Consider the following 17,217-nt stretch of genomic DNA (forward strand, 5'->3'; position numbering starts at 1 on the left):
TGGTATTCCCATCTCTTTAAGAATTTTCCACAGTTTGTTGTGATCCACACAGTCAAAGGCTTTGAAGTAGTCAATGAAGCAGAAATAGATGTCTTTCTGGAATTCTCTTGCTTTTTCTATGATACCACAGATGTTGGCAATTTGATCTCTGGTTCCTCTGCATTTTCTAAATCCAGCTTGTACATCTGGAAGTTCTCGATTCACGTACTGTTGAAGGCTAGCTTTAAGGATTCTGAGCATTATTTTGTTAACATGTGAAATTAGTGTAATTGTGTGGTAGTTTGAACATTCTTTGGCATTGCCTTTCTTTGAGATTGGAATGAAAACTGACCTTTTCCAGTCCTGTGGCCACTGCTGAGTTTTCTAAATTTGCTGGCATATGGAGTGCAGCACTTTCACAGCATCATCTTTTAGAATTTGAAATAGATCAACTGGAATTCCATCACCTCCACTAGCTTTGTGCGTAATGATGCTTCCTAAGGCCCACTTGACTTCACATTCCAGGATATCTGTCTCTAGGTGAGTGATCACACCATCATGGTTATCTGGGTCATTAAGATATTTTCTGTACAGTTCTTCTGTGTATTCTTCTCACCTCTTATTAATATCTTCTGCTTCTGTTATGTCCATACCATTTCTATCCTTTATTCTGCCCATCTTTGGATAAAATGTTCCCTTGGTATCTCTAACTTTCTTGAAGAGATCTCTAGTCTTTCCCATTATATTGTTTTCCTCTATTTCTTTGCATTCTTCGCTTTAAAAGCCTTTCTTTCCTCTCCTTGCTATTTTCTGGAGCTCTGCATTTCATATCGGAGAAGGCAATGGCACCCCACTCCAGTACTCTTGCCTGGAAAATCCCATGGACGGAGGAGCCTGGTAGGCTGTAGTCCATGGGGTCGCTAGGGGTCGGACACAACTGAGCGGCTTCACTTTCACTTTTCACTTTCATGCATTGGAGAAGGAAATGGCAGCCCACTCCAGTATTCTTGCCTGGAGAATCCTAGGGACGGCAGAGCCTGGTGAGCTGCCGTCCATGGGGTCGCACAGAGTTGGACACGACTGAAGCGACTTAGCAGCAGCAGCAGCAGCATTTCATATGGATATATTTTTCCTTTCTCCTTTGCCTTTCACTTCTGTTCTTTTTTCAGCTATTTATAAGGCCCCCTCAATCAACCATTTTGCCTTCTTGCATTTCTTTTTCTTGGGGTTAGTTTTGATCACCACCTCCTGTACAATGTTATGAACCTCTGTCCATTGTTTTCATTACTCTGTCTATCAGATCTAATGCCTTGAATCTATTTATAACTTCCACTGTATAGTCAAAAGGGATTTGATTTAGGTCATACGTGAATGGCCTAGTGGTTTCCCCTACGTTTTTCAATTTAAGTCTGAATTTTTCAATAAGGAGTTCTTGATCTGAGCCACAATCAGCCTCTGGTCTTGTTTTTGCTGACTATATAGAACTTCTCCATCTTTGGCTGCAAAGAATATAATTAATCTGATTTCAGTATTAACCATCTGGTGATATCCATGTGGAGTCTTCTCTTGTGTTTTTGGAGGAGGGTGTTTACTATGACCAGGACGTTCTATTGACAAAACTCTGTTAGCTTTTGTCCTTCTTCATTTTGTACTCCAAGTCTTCATAGAACCATTCAACTTCAGCTTCTTCAGCATTAGTGGTTGGGGCATAGACTTGGATTTCCATGATATTGAATGGTTTTACTGTGATATAGAATGATATTGTTTAACAGCAGTCTTAGTTCTCTTGAAACTAGTAAGCATAAGGGCCCTCTTTTTGTTGATTTATTCAGGGCATGAGGTTCCTATAATGGCCAAGAGCAGAAATGTACCACGATCATTCTGTCAGTTTTGAGATTGCACCCAAGTACTGCATTTTGGACTCTTTTGTTGACTATGAGGGCTACTCCTATTCGTCTAAAACCAATAGATTTAAAATTTAAATACCAATAGATATTTATAGTCACCAAGCCTCACCTAGCAACAGTGACAAATATGGAACATTTCCATACCTTATGAATCAACCAGCTCTATAAAGATAGTTCAAATATATTCTTCTTATTCTATAATAGATAACTATTTGTATTTAGATTCCCTTTCCTTGATTTTTCTGCCAAGAACCCCACCTGTGAATTTACTAAATGCCTCATTCATCATCATATGTGAAGCATCTGGTGTTATGAAAAGATGATAGGTCAATTGAAGTCTTAATTTCTGCAATTTCTGGAGGACCTTGTGAGACTGGATTATGTCCCATAGAGTCTGGTATAGAATAAGCCAGTGCCTAATATTTTGTGATCATTCTCCCATGGCTGCAAAACATGGGTCTGGGCAATAAGTAGACAGAAGTGAGAGTGGCTTCTTTACTTTTGCAGTTCATGATCTATTTCCCTAAGTTTTACTCCACATTGACCTTTTCCTTAAACTCTACAAATTTAGAGGTATTAGGATTCAATGCATGAATGCTTTCACCAGGGGACACAACAATGGTTCCATTGAATTAGGAGTTGAAACCGCTCTTGGCCATTTTAGGTACCTCATGCCCTGAATAAATCAAAAAAGAGGGTTCTTATGCTTACTAGTTATCAAGGGAAATAAGATTGCAGTTAAGCAACGGTAACAGAGAGGAATGTCCTCTTGGGACAGGGACTGCCTCTTCTTTATAAGATTATATAATGTCTACTCAGGCATACTCCTTTTGAGTGAAGTTTTGACACCACCAGGCAAGGAAGCCTGATCAGCTGAGGTGCTACTGAAGGAAGGTAAATGGAGCATAGAATGGATAGTGGAAGGAGGAACTTACTAGTTCCAGCTACAAGCTCATAACATTTTTAGAAACAAAGATTATTTTCTTTACTGATGAGATTTTCTCCCCATCTTCTCTTGTTTCCTTGCTGTCTTATACAGGATCTATTAGAGATGATTACTATCACAATTAATTAATTGATGATTAATAACACAAGGGCTTCCCTGTGGCTCAGCTGGTAAAGAATCCCCCTGCAATGTGGGAGACCTGGGTTCAATCCCTGGGTTGAGATGATCCCCTGGAGAAGGGAAAGGCTACCCACTCCAGTCTTCTGGCCTGGAGAAGTCCATGGACTGTATAGTCCATGGGGTCTCAAAGAGTCGGACACGGCTGAGCGACTTTGACTCACTCATTCACTCAATATCACAATTTATCTCTCAGCTTATAGTCCATCATTATATAGTGTTAGAACTAGAAGAAGTGTGCTGGGTACATCAACTGATAAGAATCTCAATTGTTCCTTTGTGGGAAAAGGAAGAACATATTTGTGTTAAGCAGCAGCATGTTGTTGCTGTTGGGATGGTTAAGACTAGAAAAGGGAATGCTGACAAAGCCTAAGCATGGACTGTATAGTTGTCCAGAGCCATCTGACTACCCTTCCTGTGTGTGATATCCTTCCTGCCCTGTAAGTACCATCTGCCAAAGTCTGAAGCTTGATGACTGTCTCTCCCAGCTTTCTTGGGCGCTGTGACCAAAGCCCTATCAGTCTTACTATTACTCAATAGCTACTAATTAGCTATTATTAATTATTAATTGTTAAATTAACTGTTTTTAACACAATGTTCAATATATTGTACTGCAAATTTCTAAAATTCCTCAACTGTGTTCAGAACAGTAAAACAAATGGTTGAGCCTTCGAGAACAGACTTCTTAGGGGTGAATAAGGTGGGAAGCCCCAAGGGGAACTTAAAGTCACAGGGAATAAAGATTTGGTCACATCACCTAGGTACTTCTTGGCTACAGAGATTCTTTTCATTGCTCACACATTTGCAGAACCTGAACTGTGAAGAGTGTTGTTCAGTTATGTTTTCTCTTAAAAGCAATACAAAACTTCTCTGTGAGATGATTTTCCCAAAATGAAACTTCTATTTCAGATGTAAGAATATAATGTTATTAATAGATGCAGACATCTCCAAGTTGATCTAAGTCCTATAACTAGAATTAAATTGAGGAATTTTTTCTCTCAAAGATACTTTGCTTGCAGAAGCATTTCCAAAGCTTCTCTTTTTATATCTGGAAGAGCACAAGGCGTGTGAATAAGTAAGTGCTTGTTTCTGAGTTATGCCAAGAACTGATCTAGCATTTTAGACTCCCATGCAAAATAATTTCACAGGCTCTTGAATGTGACATGAACGTGAACGCAACAGATCCCTTTATTATCACTTACTTGGCTTGGCTTTTCAAATTGTTTAAGGAAAAGAGTACAAAAACATTCCAGAATGCTGTAAAAGTTTTGCACTCTCTTTAAGGTTGATGCCACTTTATCCATTTTTAAAATTCTATTTTGCAATGTTTAATATTCAAATATTTGTTATTGTTTTGAATTTACATTATAGTATAAGCATTCTTTCAGATACAAAAATGATTTTGTCATTATTCATTTAACAATCTAAAATACCATCCTGTAACAGAATTGTGCAAAATAAGTCATTTTGCAGAGGTTCCTAATTTCAGAGCTGAAGGTGAAACAATTTTTTTCCCCACACAATAAAAATGCTTTTCAGGATTAAACACAGAGAAGGTATTAATGATACCAATAGACTATTAGAGTGAAAATCAGGCTTTGTTTGTCTGAACATTAGGGGAGCAGTGTGAGTATGCTGGATACTTGGTGGTTTGGGAAGAGTATGTGAACGAGAGGATACCAAAGTAAATTGTAAGTAAACCTGCTATTTTTGCCAAGCATGTGGGAAATGTAAAAAGTGAAATTAATATCTTCATCCTTATTAGATTAAATCTGTTTTTCTTAAAGGAGGTCTCTCTCTCACACACTCACTCTCTTTCCTCTCTCTCTTTCTGGTTCATTCTAACTCCTCTGGCAAACTCAAGTTTGAAGTTAGGCTTGAGTCGAGTCTGAGAAATTTCTGGTTTAGAACACATTTGGCTCAGAAAGAACATTCCCATTCAGCCTTTGGATCATAGAAATCCTGCTGGACCGAAATAAATACCACTGCCGCCTACACACTTATGTTCCCCTCTTAGGGGCCTGTCTTTCTAGTTCACAAAGGTCAAGAGCAAGCATCATTAAAATGGGCATGCTGGAAAGGGGTAAATATCCATTTTGCAGTAATTTATGATTTAATCTAGCAGGGTGAGTGCAAGTAGCTTGGCCTTACTTTACCTCTTTTAGTTATGAATAGCACCCTTTGATAAACACAAATTTTATTTTTATTAATCACAGTCCATTAGACGTCCATATGGGGTTCTTCCAATGCTACTTGCCAGTAATGTTGGTTTAAATGCCTGTAAAGTTTCCTTAGGTAATCAGACTTCTATTATGTCATCACATAGACTTCCTGGGAAGACTGTCTAGAGAACTGAAGTGGGAAGAAGGGTAGACAAGTTCTCAAGAGCATTTCATTGTGAATATAACCCTCTATAACAGACTAAATATTGAGGATAACATGGGAACTAGCACACATCTTTGCAATAAATTATTTGTTTTTTCTCTTTTACACATTTTTGGCACCTCCTTCTGTGTCTGTTCAAACATCAGTTCCCCATATGTTGGAGGTGTTTCCACATTTATTAGTCAGACTGGGTCGGTTGCGATTTGCAGAGTTTACTTTCACAATAGCCATGTGTACTATATATTTCTTGAAGAGAAACCGGTGCAATGCTTCCCATTTGCCTTCGAACACTAGCAGATGCAGAACCGTCTGATCATTTCCCCTTAACTGGCCTCAGGGACTAAAGGAATTCAGAGGAATTCTAAACCAAGTGGTTCCTCTGTGTTGCCTGACTTCACTTCTTGAACCTAAGGCTAAGAGTCTGGGTAACATATCTGACTCCTTTCTGAAATATTCATTTCCTTACTTTGTTTTTCTTTTGAGCATCAAACTTCATAAACTCATTTATCTTTAGACATTCACACTACATGTGAGTTGGTGTTGGAAGAAGTATAGCATTGAAAACTAATCTTGAGCTTTCTGCTAATGCTTCTTCGGATATTTTTGAAAAGACTGTAGCATCACTTAGCAGACAGGTCCTTGGATCAAGTGGCCTGAGGTCAGATTCTGACTTTGAAATTAGCCCCGGATTACTTGTGTGTGTGTGTGCATGTATGCTAAGTCACTTTAGTCATGTCTGACTCTTTAAGACTCTATGGACCATAGCCCTCCAGGCTCCTCTGTGCCTGGGAAGCCCCCAGATTACTTAAGGCCAATCAAATGCTCTGGGTCTTTCATCAGTAGACTATGCCTCATAGACTCTATAACCATGACCTCTCTATCCCTGGTTACCCACAACTTTTGCCATTTGAAGTTATCATAATTACAAATCTGTGTATATATGTATAAATGTACACATGCTTACATATATCCATTAGGCCCCCAAATGAATCTGGGAATATAGAAAGGGAGAGGATTCAAAGGAGAATTCGAAGAATATTATGAAACAGAAATTAATGAAATTGGAGAGACTTTAGGCATGGTGTTGAACATGGAAACTTGGGGCAAAAGGGAAAAGAAGAGAAGCAAGGGATAGTTTAGAAAAAAAACCAAAAGATAATTGTAAGGAGAAAAGAAATAAAATCCCAAACTTCACTTGTCTCCATTTTCTTTCTCCTCTAACAAGAAAATTCTAGTGTACAGATTTTTATTGATTTATCTCTAGTTTGGCCCCTGAGTTCTAAATTTTGGCCAAGAAAGAAAATTTCCAGCTGAGGATGGAGACCACATTTCTTTGTGGCCAGAAATAATTGGTTAAACACAGAATGTGTTGGGGCCTGTGAGACTTAAATCATTTAGTGAGTGTATTTTCCAAAAGCCATTCTACAGTGAAGTAAGCATTGAATTAGAATTACCCTCTGAGTCCCACAATTGTTGAAAAACAGGCTTTTATGATTTAGAGTGTTGGTGTGGACCAAATCTTATTTTGCCAAACAGATTGGCCCTTCTTTAAAAAACTTTCCATATTGTTAAGAAGAACTACTTTTACAAGTTTATAATATATCTTTATATATATCCTATTTATTTACTCTTATTTTCTTATGTGATTCTTTTCTTATTTGAAGTCCAGAAATATTTCGGATGGTTTCATGAATCCTGGTTCAAGAAGTAGAAAATTGTACTCTGCAATTTTGGACAATATATGTATAATCAGTATGGATTCTGAGTCTAAATTTATAAATTTTTTAAAAAAGAGTAATTCCAAATGTTCAACATGCTACAGTATTTCTAAGCAATATTATGATGGTCATCCAGAAAACTTCCTCAAAACCAGATAGTTAGCAATGCAATGGAATATTTTCATTTTGCAAAACATCCCTCAATTTTAAAGCATTCAGTTTTGAACAGCAGTCATGCAGTTTACTGGATGAAGTTTACTTTTATTTCTGGTTATTTGTTAAGGAAGGTAAACGTTACATAGCACATCAAACATAAACCTCAAAGATATCACAGTTGCTTCAAAATCTCCCTCATCTTTGTTGTTTAATTTATAGTTCATTATATCTGACAACATAGAGAATGCCCAAGTGTTAAAGCTAGGACCGTGGGAATATCTATCAGTTTATATGTTCATGCCATTTGTTGTGTGTAAACTCCTGGCTGAGATTGTCATACAGCTTGTTTGTCTCAAAATGAGGATGTATATGACAGTCTTATTTTTCCCCACCACAAATAAAAATTAAAGAGAAACAAAATCACTTCATAAAATAGGTACGTGTGTGCTAGGTTGCTTCAGTCATATTCCACTCTTTGCAACCCTATGAACTGTAGCCCGCCAGACTCCTCTGTCCATGGGATTCTCCAGGCAAGAATACTGGAGTAGGTTGCCCTGTCCTCCTCCAGGGGATCCTCCCAACTCAAGGATCGAACCTGCGACTCTTATGTCTCCTGCATTAGCAGGCAGGTTCTTTACCACTAGCGCCACTTGGGAAGCCCAATAAAACAGGTAGATTCTACTTTTCATTTTTTTGCCCTGCCCTTTCTACCCACAGCCACATTTTTTCTATGCCATTATTAGTTGGGGTTAATGTGGTTTTTTTTGAGTGACATATAACAACTCATTAGAATTACAGTCTGTCCAAATAAATATTCTACTGAAATAATATGTTATGTATTCATTCATCTAATACTCAGAATAAGGCCTGGCACACAATATACTCTCACAACATATGAATTATTCTTGTTACTTTCTCTACCTCCCCAATCTCTACTCATTTCAAAGAGGAAAGCAAGTTGGCAGTCAGCCTGCCTAACCCCTAAGGGAGAGAAGAAAGGAGAGTATGGGTTGCAAAGAGTGAGTTTAGATTCATGGACATTCTTTTTTTTTTTTTTTAAGGAGACTATGACTTAACAGCAAGATTCCTGTGGCATTTTATTACCTTTACAAAATCCACCAATGATGCTTTAGTTGAATACGCTCACCTGATCCCTGAGTCAGGAAGATTCCCTGGAGAAGGGGATGGCTACCTACTCCAGTATTCTTGCCTGAAGAATTCCATGGATAGAGGAGTCCTGATGGGCTATAGTCCATGGGGTTACAAAAAGTCAGCTGAGTGACTAACACTTTCACTTTTTCATTGAATAATGATTCAACACACAGGGCAAAGAGGGATGTCTTTGAAGAAGGTACTTCAGATAGAATGTTAGCAAATCTTACGGCTTGGTTAAAACAAAAATGCATATGTGCTTAGTTGCATCTGACTCTTTGCAACCCCATGGACTGCAGCCTGCCAGGCTCCTCTGTTCATGGGATTTCCCAGGCAAGAATACTGGAGCGGGTTGCCATTTCCTTCTCCAGGGGTTTTTCCTGACCTGGGAATTGAACCTGTGTCTCCTGGGCCTCCTGCATTGGCAGGCAGATTCTTTACAACTCAGCCACCTGGAAAGCCCCTAGAACAAAAATGAGCTATTGCTAATTCAATCTAATTAGCAGCCTCAAGAAGACTGTTCCTTCCCTGCAGCTGACTGCATGCATGGTCCATTCTTAAAAACAGATAACATTTTTTGAGCACTTACCTGTGCTTTTCATGAACTTTATGGTAGACTTCTCACGAGTACTCCAGGAAGCAGGGTTATTGTTTATGTTAATGATGAGGAAACTGAGGTTGAGGGAGGTTAAATTGTCCATGGGTTGCAAACGAACTCAAAGAGCTGGAACCCAGGTTAAAAGTTTTTAAAGCTTATCCTCTTAGCCACTATTCCAGTCTGCCTCCTTGTTCTAATCACTGGGCATGTTCTCAATTCTGTAAAGAAGCATCGTGCCTGGGACATTGAAGTAAACCTTCAATGAATTTTTGTTGAACTTTTTGATCCATCTAATGTATGTGGATGTGTGTTTATTGTTTTGTGAGACACACAAAGTTGAAACCACAGTTCTATTTTATACAGAGCCAGGGTGGACCTAGGACCACTACATCATGTTGCCCAATAGGGTTAGTCTTTGGATGGTGGTTAGTTATTAAGCATCTTTAGATGTCAAAGATGGTATCACTTTTATGTATTCATTAAATAAGACAGTGCTTGGTACCTGTAGTATCTTTATAAACAGTTATTTACTCCTTCACTTCAAGTAGTTTTTCCCCCATTTTCATGTACCTGCTTTTTTCTATAGCATTCTCTATTCTCATACCCCTGTCTCCTGCTTAGCATTTCTTTCTCATTATTCTTATATATCTAGACCTCTTTTTTCCCAAGTCTAAACCCATAACTCAGTTAACTATGCTTCCAGGGCCACCCCCAAATACCAAACAATGCTTCCCTCCTCTGAAGTTTGAGAGCTCTTATTCTTTATACCACTCACATGGCACTTACTGCTGACTGTTGATGGCAATTTTCCAAATTTTGTAAGATTTCTTTTTCCCCTTCTCACTAGTTATAAGCTCTGCTAGAGCCGGAACTATTTTATATAAATGTGTATTTAACATAGTTGCCAAATTAGTGCTTTTTTACATAGTGAGTTTTCAGTTTACTACAAAGACAGTTTTATTACGTGCTACATTTCTGTGTGGAGGAAAAACATTTGCTCCTAGTGGCTGTTCAGTTAGGTGCAAAATGAAACTCAGGTGCAAAATGAAATTTCCATCTTAAAGAAGAATACTTTCAGTCAAATTTAAACTCTGTGTGTGTGTGTATGTGTAAATATTCTGAGCATATGTATTTAGGTTAAGAAAACTTAAAAATGTAGATTTTTTTAAAGGAGCTTGTAATGAATGTCACATCATCAGGTCAAATTAGTACTTAGTAATTTAGGAAAGGGTGATAACAACCCCTGTGATGTGAAACTTGGGGTCTAGATGCTAGCATTTACTATGCCAGAAACTGCAATGGTAATTCACTACTAAATATAGTGAGAATGTGCTAAAAGTGACTTGGTAATCTAAAGGGGGATTTCTGATTGGGAATGGGCAAAGTATTTGCTCATACCCTGTTCAGTTCAGTTCAGTTCAGTCGCTCAGTCGTGTCCGACTCTTTGTGACCCCATGAATCGCAGCACGCCAGGCCTCCCTGTCCATCAACAACTCCCGGAGTCCACCCAAACCCATGTCCATCAAGTTGGTGATGCCATCCAACCATCTCATCCTCTGTTGTCCCCTTCTCCTCCTGCCCCCAATCCTTCCCAGCATCAGGGTCTTTTCCAATGAGTCAACTCTTCACATGAGGTGGCCAAAGTATTGGAGTTTCAGCTTCAACATCAGTCCTTCCAATGAACAGCCAGGATTGATCTCCTTTAGGATGGACTGGTTGGATCTCCTTGCAGTCCAAGGGACTCTCAAGAGTCTTCTCCAACACCACAGTTCAAAAGCATCAATTCTTCGGCACTCAGCTTTCTTCACCGTCCAACTTTCACATCCATACATGACCACTGGAAAAACCATAGCCTTGAATAGACGGACTTTTGTTGGCAGAGTAATGTCTCTGCTTTTAAATATGCTGTCTAGGTTGGTCATAACCTTCCTTCCAAGGAGTAAGCGTCTTTTAATTTCATGGCTGCAATCACCATCAGCAGTGATTTTGGAGCCCAAAAAAATAAAGTCTGACACTGTTTGCACTGTTTCCCCATCTATTTCCCATGAAGTGATGGGGCCAGATGCCATAATCTTAGTTTTCTGAATGTTAAGCTTTAAGCCAACTTTTTCACTCTCCTCTTTCACTTTCATCAAGAGGCTCTTTAGTTCTTCTTCACTTTCTGCCATAAGGATGGTGTCATCTGCATATCTGAGGTTATTGATATTTCTCCCGGCAATCTGGATTCCAGCTTGTGTTTCTTCCAGCCCAGCATTTCTCATAATGTACTTTGCATATAAGTTAAATAAGCAGGGTGACAATATACAGCCTTGACGTACTCCTTTTCCTATTTGGAACCAGTCTGTTGTTCCATGTCCAGTTCTAACTGTTGCTTCCTGACCTGCATACAGGTTTCTCAAGAGATAGGTCAGATGGTCTGGTATTCTCATCTCTTTCAGAATTTTCCACAGTTTGTTGTGATCCACACAGTCAAAGGCTTTGGCATAGTCAATAAAGCAGAAATAGATGTTTTTCTGGAACTCTCTTGCTTTTTCGATTATCCATTGGATGTTGGCAATTTGATCTCTGGTTCCTCTGCCTTTTCTAAAACCAGCTTGAACATCGGGAAGTTCACGGTTCATGTGTTGTTGAAGCCTGGCTTGGAGAATTTTGAGCATTACTTTACTAGCATGTGAGATGAGTGCAATTGTGCGGTAGTTTGAGCATTCTTTGGTGTTGCCTTTCTTTGGCATTGGGATGAAAACTGACCTTTTCCAGTCCTATGGCCACTGCTGAGTTTCCCAGATTTGCTGGTATATTGTTACATATTGCTTTATAAACCTAAGAAGCCTTGATTCACAGTTAGTGCAAAGGATGTTAAATTAAAAAAAAAAAGATACATAAACAAGTCATCTTTATGATTGCCCAGACTCTATGCCATTATTCTTTATGTATTATTTCTAGGATTGATGCCACTTACTCTGATTCATTTATTCAGTTTCTCTAGGGATCCTGCTCAGGACCCAGGGGAACATGCCTCAGAGATGTTAAAGTCTTACATTCTGCTGGCCACTCTGCAGCAGAATCTACACCTGACATCTTTTAAAATCATTTCTACTCTTTGACCCTGCCTTATTTTTCCTTTTTTCCTTTTTTAAACTGCTGCTGTTATCACAAGGTCTTCCTGCTAGAAAGCATCGATTGTGCTAATCTCTACCTTTGGAGGTGGTTGACTATTTTTTATTTGTTTTGGTTTTGCTTAATTGGGAGATTTTATAGTGTATCAAAGTCTATAATATTAAAGTGAATTAAACTTTTTTACATACTGAAAGGCACAATCAATTCAGCATAAAGATAATTTCTTTAAAGTAAATCAGCTCTGTCTGAATATCAATGAAAAGCAAATGCTGACTTAAAAGGATCAACAATCAATTTCATGTTTTAAAACATCGTATTTTTAAAATGCTCCTTGCAATATATCATCAGTACATAGAGTTCATTGATCCATCTGCTTCCTTCATTTAAAAGAAAAATGATTACTTATCACTGTTATCCTCTTTCCCAAACTTCCACCAACACCAAAAAAAGATGGGAAGAGTGATTGCTCTGTGATTTATGGCTTATGCTCAGAATTTTCCAAAAGGTGGTAGATCTGGCAAGTCTGCCTATTCTTTGCCATAGGCTTTTTCTAGTCACTGTATGGTTGACCCTTGAGTAACTCAGGGGTTAATCTATGGCATATAGTTTGTAGTTAGTCCTCTGTATCTGCAGCTCCTCCACATCCTTGGATTCATTCAACCATGGACCATGTGTACTGTAGTATTTACTATTGAAAAAATATCTGCCTACAAGTGGACCCACATAGTTCAAACTCACATTATTCAAGGGTCAACTGTGTTTCATGTTGCTTTCGGTCTGGAAAGCTGCTCCTATTTCAGGCTTATATTAAATAGGATAAGGTTTATCTCTTTGAATTTTCCAAAGTGTTTCTTTATTTCATAAAGAACTTCTGGGACCTTCATTCTTCTGTTGGGAAGGAACACATTTTTTTCTACCCTTTTAGGTTCTTCTGACTGATCCAAGAATTAAATTGACTTTAGACAGATTAATAGGAGCAAATCAAATTAAAGTTGAATACACATATACATGGAAGAGACCTGGAAAAACTGAGTAACTCACCAAAATGGCCAAAGACATCTTTAAACACTGTCTTCAGCTAAAAGCAAAAAAGGATGTTGGGGATAATGGGTTGGAACTTATGGGGCTGGGGGGAAGGCAATTGACATGGAGACGGAAAATCAAATGTTTGGTAAATAAATGTTTGCTGGGTCATGCAGAAACAATAGGATGCACATTGAATTCTTATCTCCAGGCACTGTGTAGTTTCCCCCCACCACATGTAGCTCATGTTCTTTGCAGATACCTCTGGTGATAGGTCCATTCTGGAGACAGGCCTTCTATCTAAATTCTTCAGGTAGTTAAAGAAAGATTGAAGTTTTTTTGTCTTTTGGGTCTTGATTTTTTTCAGCTTAAAATAATCTGCATGACAAAGAGGCATTTTGTGGTGGCAAGTTTTGTTTCCTTACCCTTCAAAGACGTTAGAACCACTGAAGTACATGTGTACTGTGACTCCTCAAAAGTAAAACAGCTATGGAGCTATGTGTTGTGCATTTTTAAAACACCAGAAATGCACAAGCCTTTCTGATCTCCTTTTCTTCTTCATAAATCTAGTACCATTTGGAAGGGAAATTAGAAGAAAAGTTGGAGAGACTAACTTATCTTTTACTGAAGGCATAAAAGGATTAATAGAGAAAGTACCTCTATTAATTTTCTCCTGTTTTCTCTTTGTTAATTCCCCCCAAATTATACTTGTAATGAAACATCACAAAGCTATCATGTTAAACACTCAGAGAGAAGTTTTTATTCACCTATGTACTGTGAAACCTCAGGTAAATTTACATTTCCTAAATATGAGAATCTTTCCTACATTTTTCAGCTGTAGAAGAAAAATTAATGGGCACCACACACGCACAAAAGATACGTCAAGTCTTTGTCAGAATGAGGAATCATTTCTCCGTTGAAAGTACAGTTGTGGCCAACGGACTCGACTAAGGTAAGAGAGATAATACAAAAAGATCTTTCTGTGGTGTCTGAATCAAGGACCAGTACCTGCAAGAGTTAACTACCACTCCACCTTCCTTCAGACAGCATTCCACTGATCTGGAGCTCAGCCTTGTTCAACACAGCTCATTGCTTTTGCTTTGCCAAAGTCTGCTGAGATATATCAGTTTGGGAAAGAAACTGAGATTACACAAAGCTAAAGGGAGATGTGGGAGAGATGAATCCTCAACTGATAAGGTCTTCTTTGGAGATGTTAATAGTCAACACATTCAGAAATATCATGGGAAAGGAATCAGATCCCTTAACAGGGCATGTCTGTATCCTACACAGTGACATATATACATATAATTCCCTTTTGTCCAGTGGGACTTTTCTTCAATGAACTGGCAAAAAAGAACCATATGATTTTTAGCAGTGTAAGGAGAAAATTCTATGTGACTGCTTTGTATGTTGTTGTATATGCTACTGTGCATGAAAGGGGACATATTTTATCACCCCAAATTGAAGAAATAATGTTCCAAAGGGATAGATTTTAGATTTGAGACAAAAGTGACTGTGCCCTATTTAAAAAAAAAAGTGGCAAATAAGCCCACTGCTGAAATATTTTTAAAAAGAAAAGAAACCTCAGTTGAATCACATCAAAAAATATACCCACAATAGTCCAACTAAAATCTAACAGTGTGGAGTGCATTAAGCTACTGGAATCTTTGTCTTGCAACAGCTTCAAGAACATATTCTTGATACAGAGGGGCAAGGTGTGCACTGGAAACTCACATCCCACACCACATCACAGCTGCCCCAGGTTTCCTCTCATCTTTTCACTCTGTCCTCCTTGCCTCAGAAATGAAAGGAAGAAAGAAGAAAACCTGTCCCCATAAGGCTGGTGTGAGGCGGGAGCGGGAGAGGGGGCGGGAGTGGAGGAGGGAGGTTATGGCGCTGTCAGTCAGCACCAGAAAATGCCATTTATGTGGCTCTAGTGCTCACTAAGAAAGCAGAAATAAAGCACTCTGATGTGTCACCGCCCCCTCCCCCGCTGCACTCTCGCTCATTACAGCTCTTTCTTTAAACTGCTGGGTAGACAGCTGGCAGCCAGTGCCTCGGAGGAGGCTGGAGTAAGGGAGCATATAAATTACTGTTGCATTTTACAGCTAAGATAAACTCAAACTGCAGGGTTATAGCCTGAAATGACATGAAGAGAAGGCTCCAGTAGGCCTCTCAAAAGAATAAGGAATCGAAAATGGATAGAAAGAGTTACTCAGGGAATATGGGATCATGGAGACGAAAAAAAAATCTAAACAAGTTGTGTAAAATCTGCTGCTTTAGTTGGTCTTAAAGAGCTTATGTCAGCTTAATTCTGTGTGGTAGCATAATGTAAATCTATGGGAAATGGGGCTTTCGGCATCTCTGCTCTATTCCATTTCTGCAGATTGCCAAGCATGGCAATAAATGTCAAGTGATTATTTATTTGATCATTAGAAACTTCATTAGATTTTGATTTGATGCTCTTCAATCTCCCCATTCCCCACAACTACCACCAAAAAGAAAGCTCGGTTTTGAAATTCAATTCAGCTAGTTTGGGAAAAAATGTTATGAAATAAAATATAGTAAATACCAGCATCTAGATGACAACATTTTGAATAAATGTAGAATCTCCACTTCAAGGAGTTTGTAGCACTTTGCTAATGTGATGAAAGATACATTTTGGCTCCAGTGGTAAAATTTTTGGAAGCCTCTTTAGTATTTTGTTAGATGGAAGGCTGTTTCTGAGGTGAGATCAAATCCCTCTGGCTACAGACAGAGTCTGATTGTATGTTCTTGGCTTAAAAGTCTTAACTCATAATGTATTTAAACTTTCACTCAGCTTTCTTGGACGTGATTTATTTGCAGATTATATCACCTGGGAAAGAGTTTGTGGGTCTTAGTTGGCCTCGGTACTAATTTGAGACTCGTCTGGTTGGTGCCTGAATGCTTGTTTCAGCCCTGGTCAGAGCACTGAACCTAAGCCTTATTATCTTCATAAAACAAGGTTTTTTAACTGTAGGCAGTTGTGTCAGGTATGCTGTTTACAGCTGACTTTTTCATTACAGTTTCAGTTTCTCCTGTGTCTTTCACGCTACAATTTTCCTGAGAAGCATGTAGAGTATGGGAAACAAAGAAAGGATGAGAGAGACAGTGCTGCAAGAGGCTTGCTTCCTCAGGGAGCAGGACTTGCATGTCAAAAGATCCACCAAATAGGGATTGGACTGACTTTCATAACCAGGGATTTGAGCACAGTGTGGGGTATGTATTATTGCCACAGAGCACATGCTGCATAGGAGCATAAAGAGGCAGGCTTTATCTCTCTGCCTGAAAACCTCTTGGAACCTTCTGGGAGTGCACATTTTAAATCAAGAATCAAAACGTTTTCCCAGCACAACTGCAAATTGAAAATAGGCACTTGAAAAACACAGGCAGAGATGTAGGAGAATGACTTTGAAATGCCTACAATCCACCCCAAGCCACCCCGGGTCTGTCTGTAGACATGAGCGGTATTCATCTCCAGTAAAGGATATGTAGCACTTGGTAGAAACAAATGACAGCTGACAAAAGGATCCATTATATGCCTGAACTTGCCCCTTGCCAGCACAAAGTACTTTTCTTTTCTTTTTCCATCATAAAGAAAGGGCAGATATTTTTATTTCAAGAAGCAGTCTATAGCCATAGATTATTTTTTTCCTGTAGCACTTTCTAGTTCATCACAGTTGAAACAATCACATTAAATGATGAATTTCTTTCATTAGTCTAAGTGGTGTGAAACATGCAGGGAAAACATGCCTAGGAATATGTTATTGTGCTGCGTGTTTAAAAACAACAATAACAACAGTTTGGAGGTCAAGAAGTCCATCTTCTTTCTGTGGAATAAGTTGCTGTCATAAAAACAAAGCAAAATCTTAATTGCTGCATATTGATCAGTGACATTTATTGTGTTCCTGATGGCAAACTGTGAGCTAGGCTCAGCTGGCACAATGAAAAAAGCATAAGCCTTCAAGGGTCTGTGTCTAGTTAGGAGAACGGACAGCCCAGGAAAGGAAGGTGAGTCCTTCCTGGGTGAAGTCTTTG

General features: G+C 38.8%; 1 long non-coding RNA gene across 4 annotated transcripts in view; it reads left to right on the forward strand.

The window, feature by feature from the left end:
* LOC145509733 (uncharacterized) overlaps nucleotides 1-17,217 on the forward strand; it is a 1,421,207-nt gene that overhangs the window by 646,162 nt on the left and 757,828 nt on the right. For all 4 annotated transcript variants that reach the window (XR_014056369.1, XR_014056366.1, XR_014056364.1 and 1 more), the window contains one exon: nucleotides 13,994-14,110. This is a non-coding gene — a long non-coding RNA (uncharacterized LOC145509733). The remainder of the gene's footprint in view (nucleotides 1-13,993; nucleotides 14,111-17,217) is intronic.

This window comes from Giraffa tippelskirchi, chromosome 6, assembly GCF_054371585.1.
Source record: "Giraffa tippelskirchi isolate mGirTip1 chromosome 6, T2T-mGirTip1v1.2.pri, whole genome shotgun sequence".
NCBI lineage: Eukaryota > Metazoa > Chordata > Mammalia > Artiodactyla > Giraffidae > Giraffa > Giraffa tippelskirchi.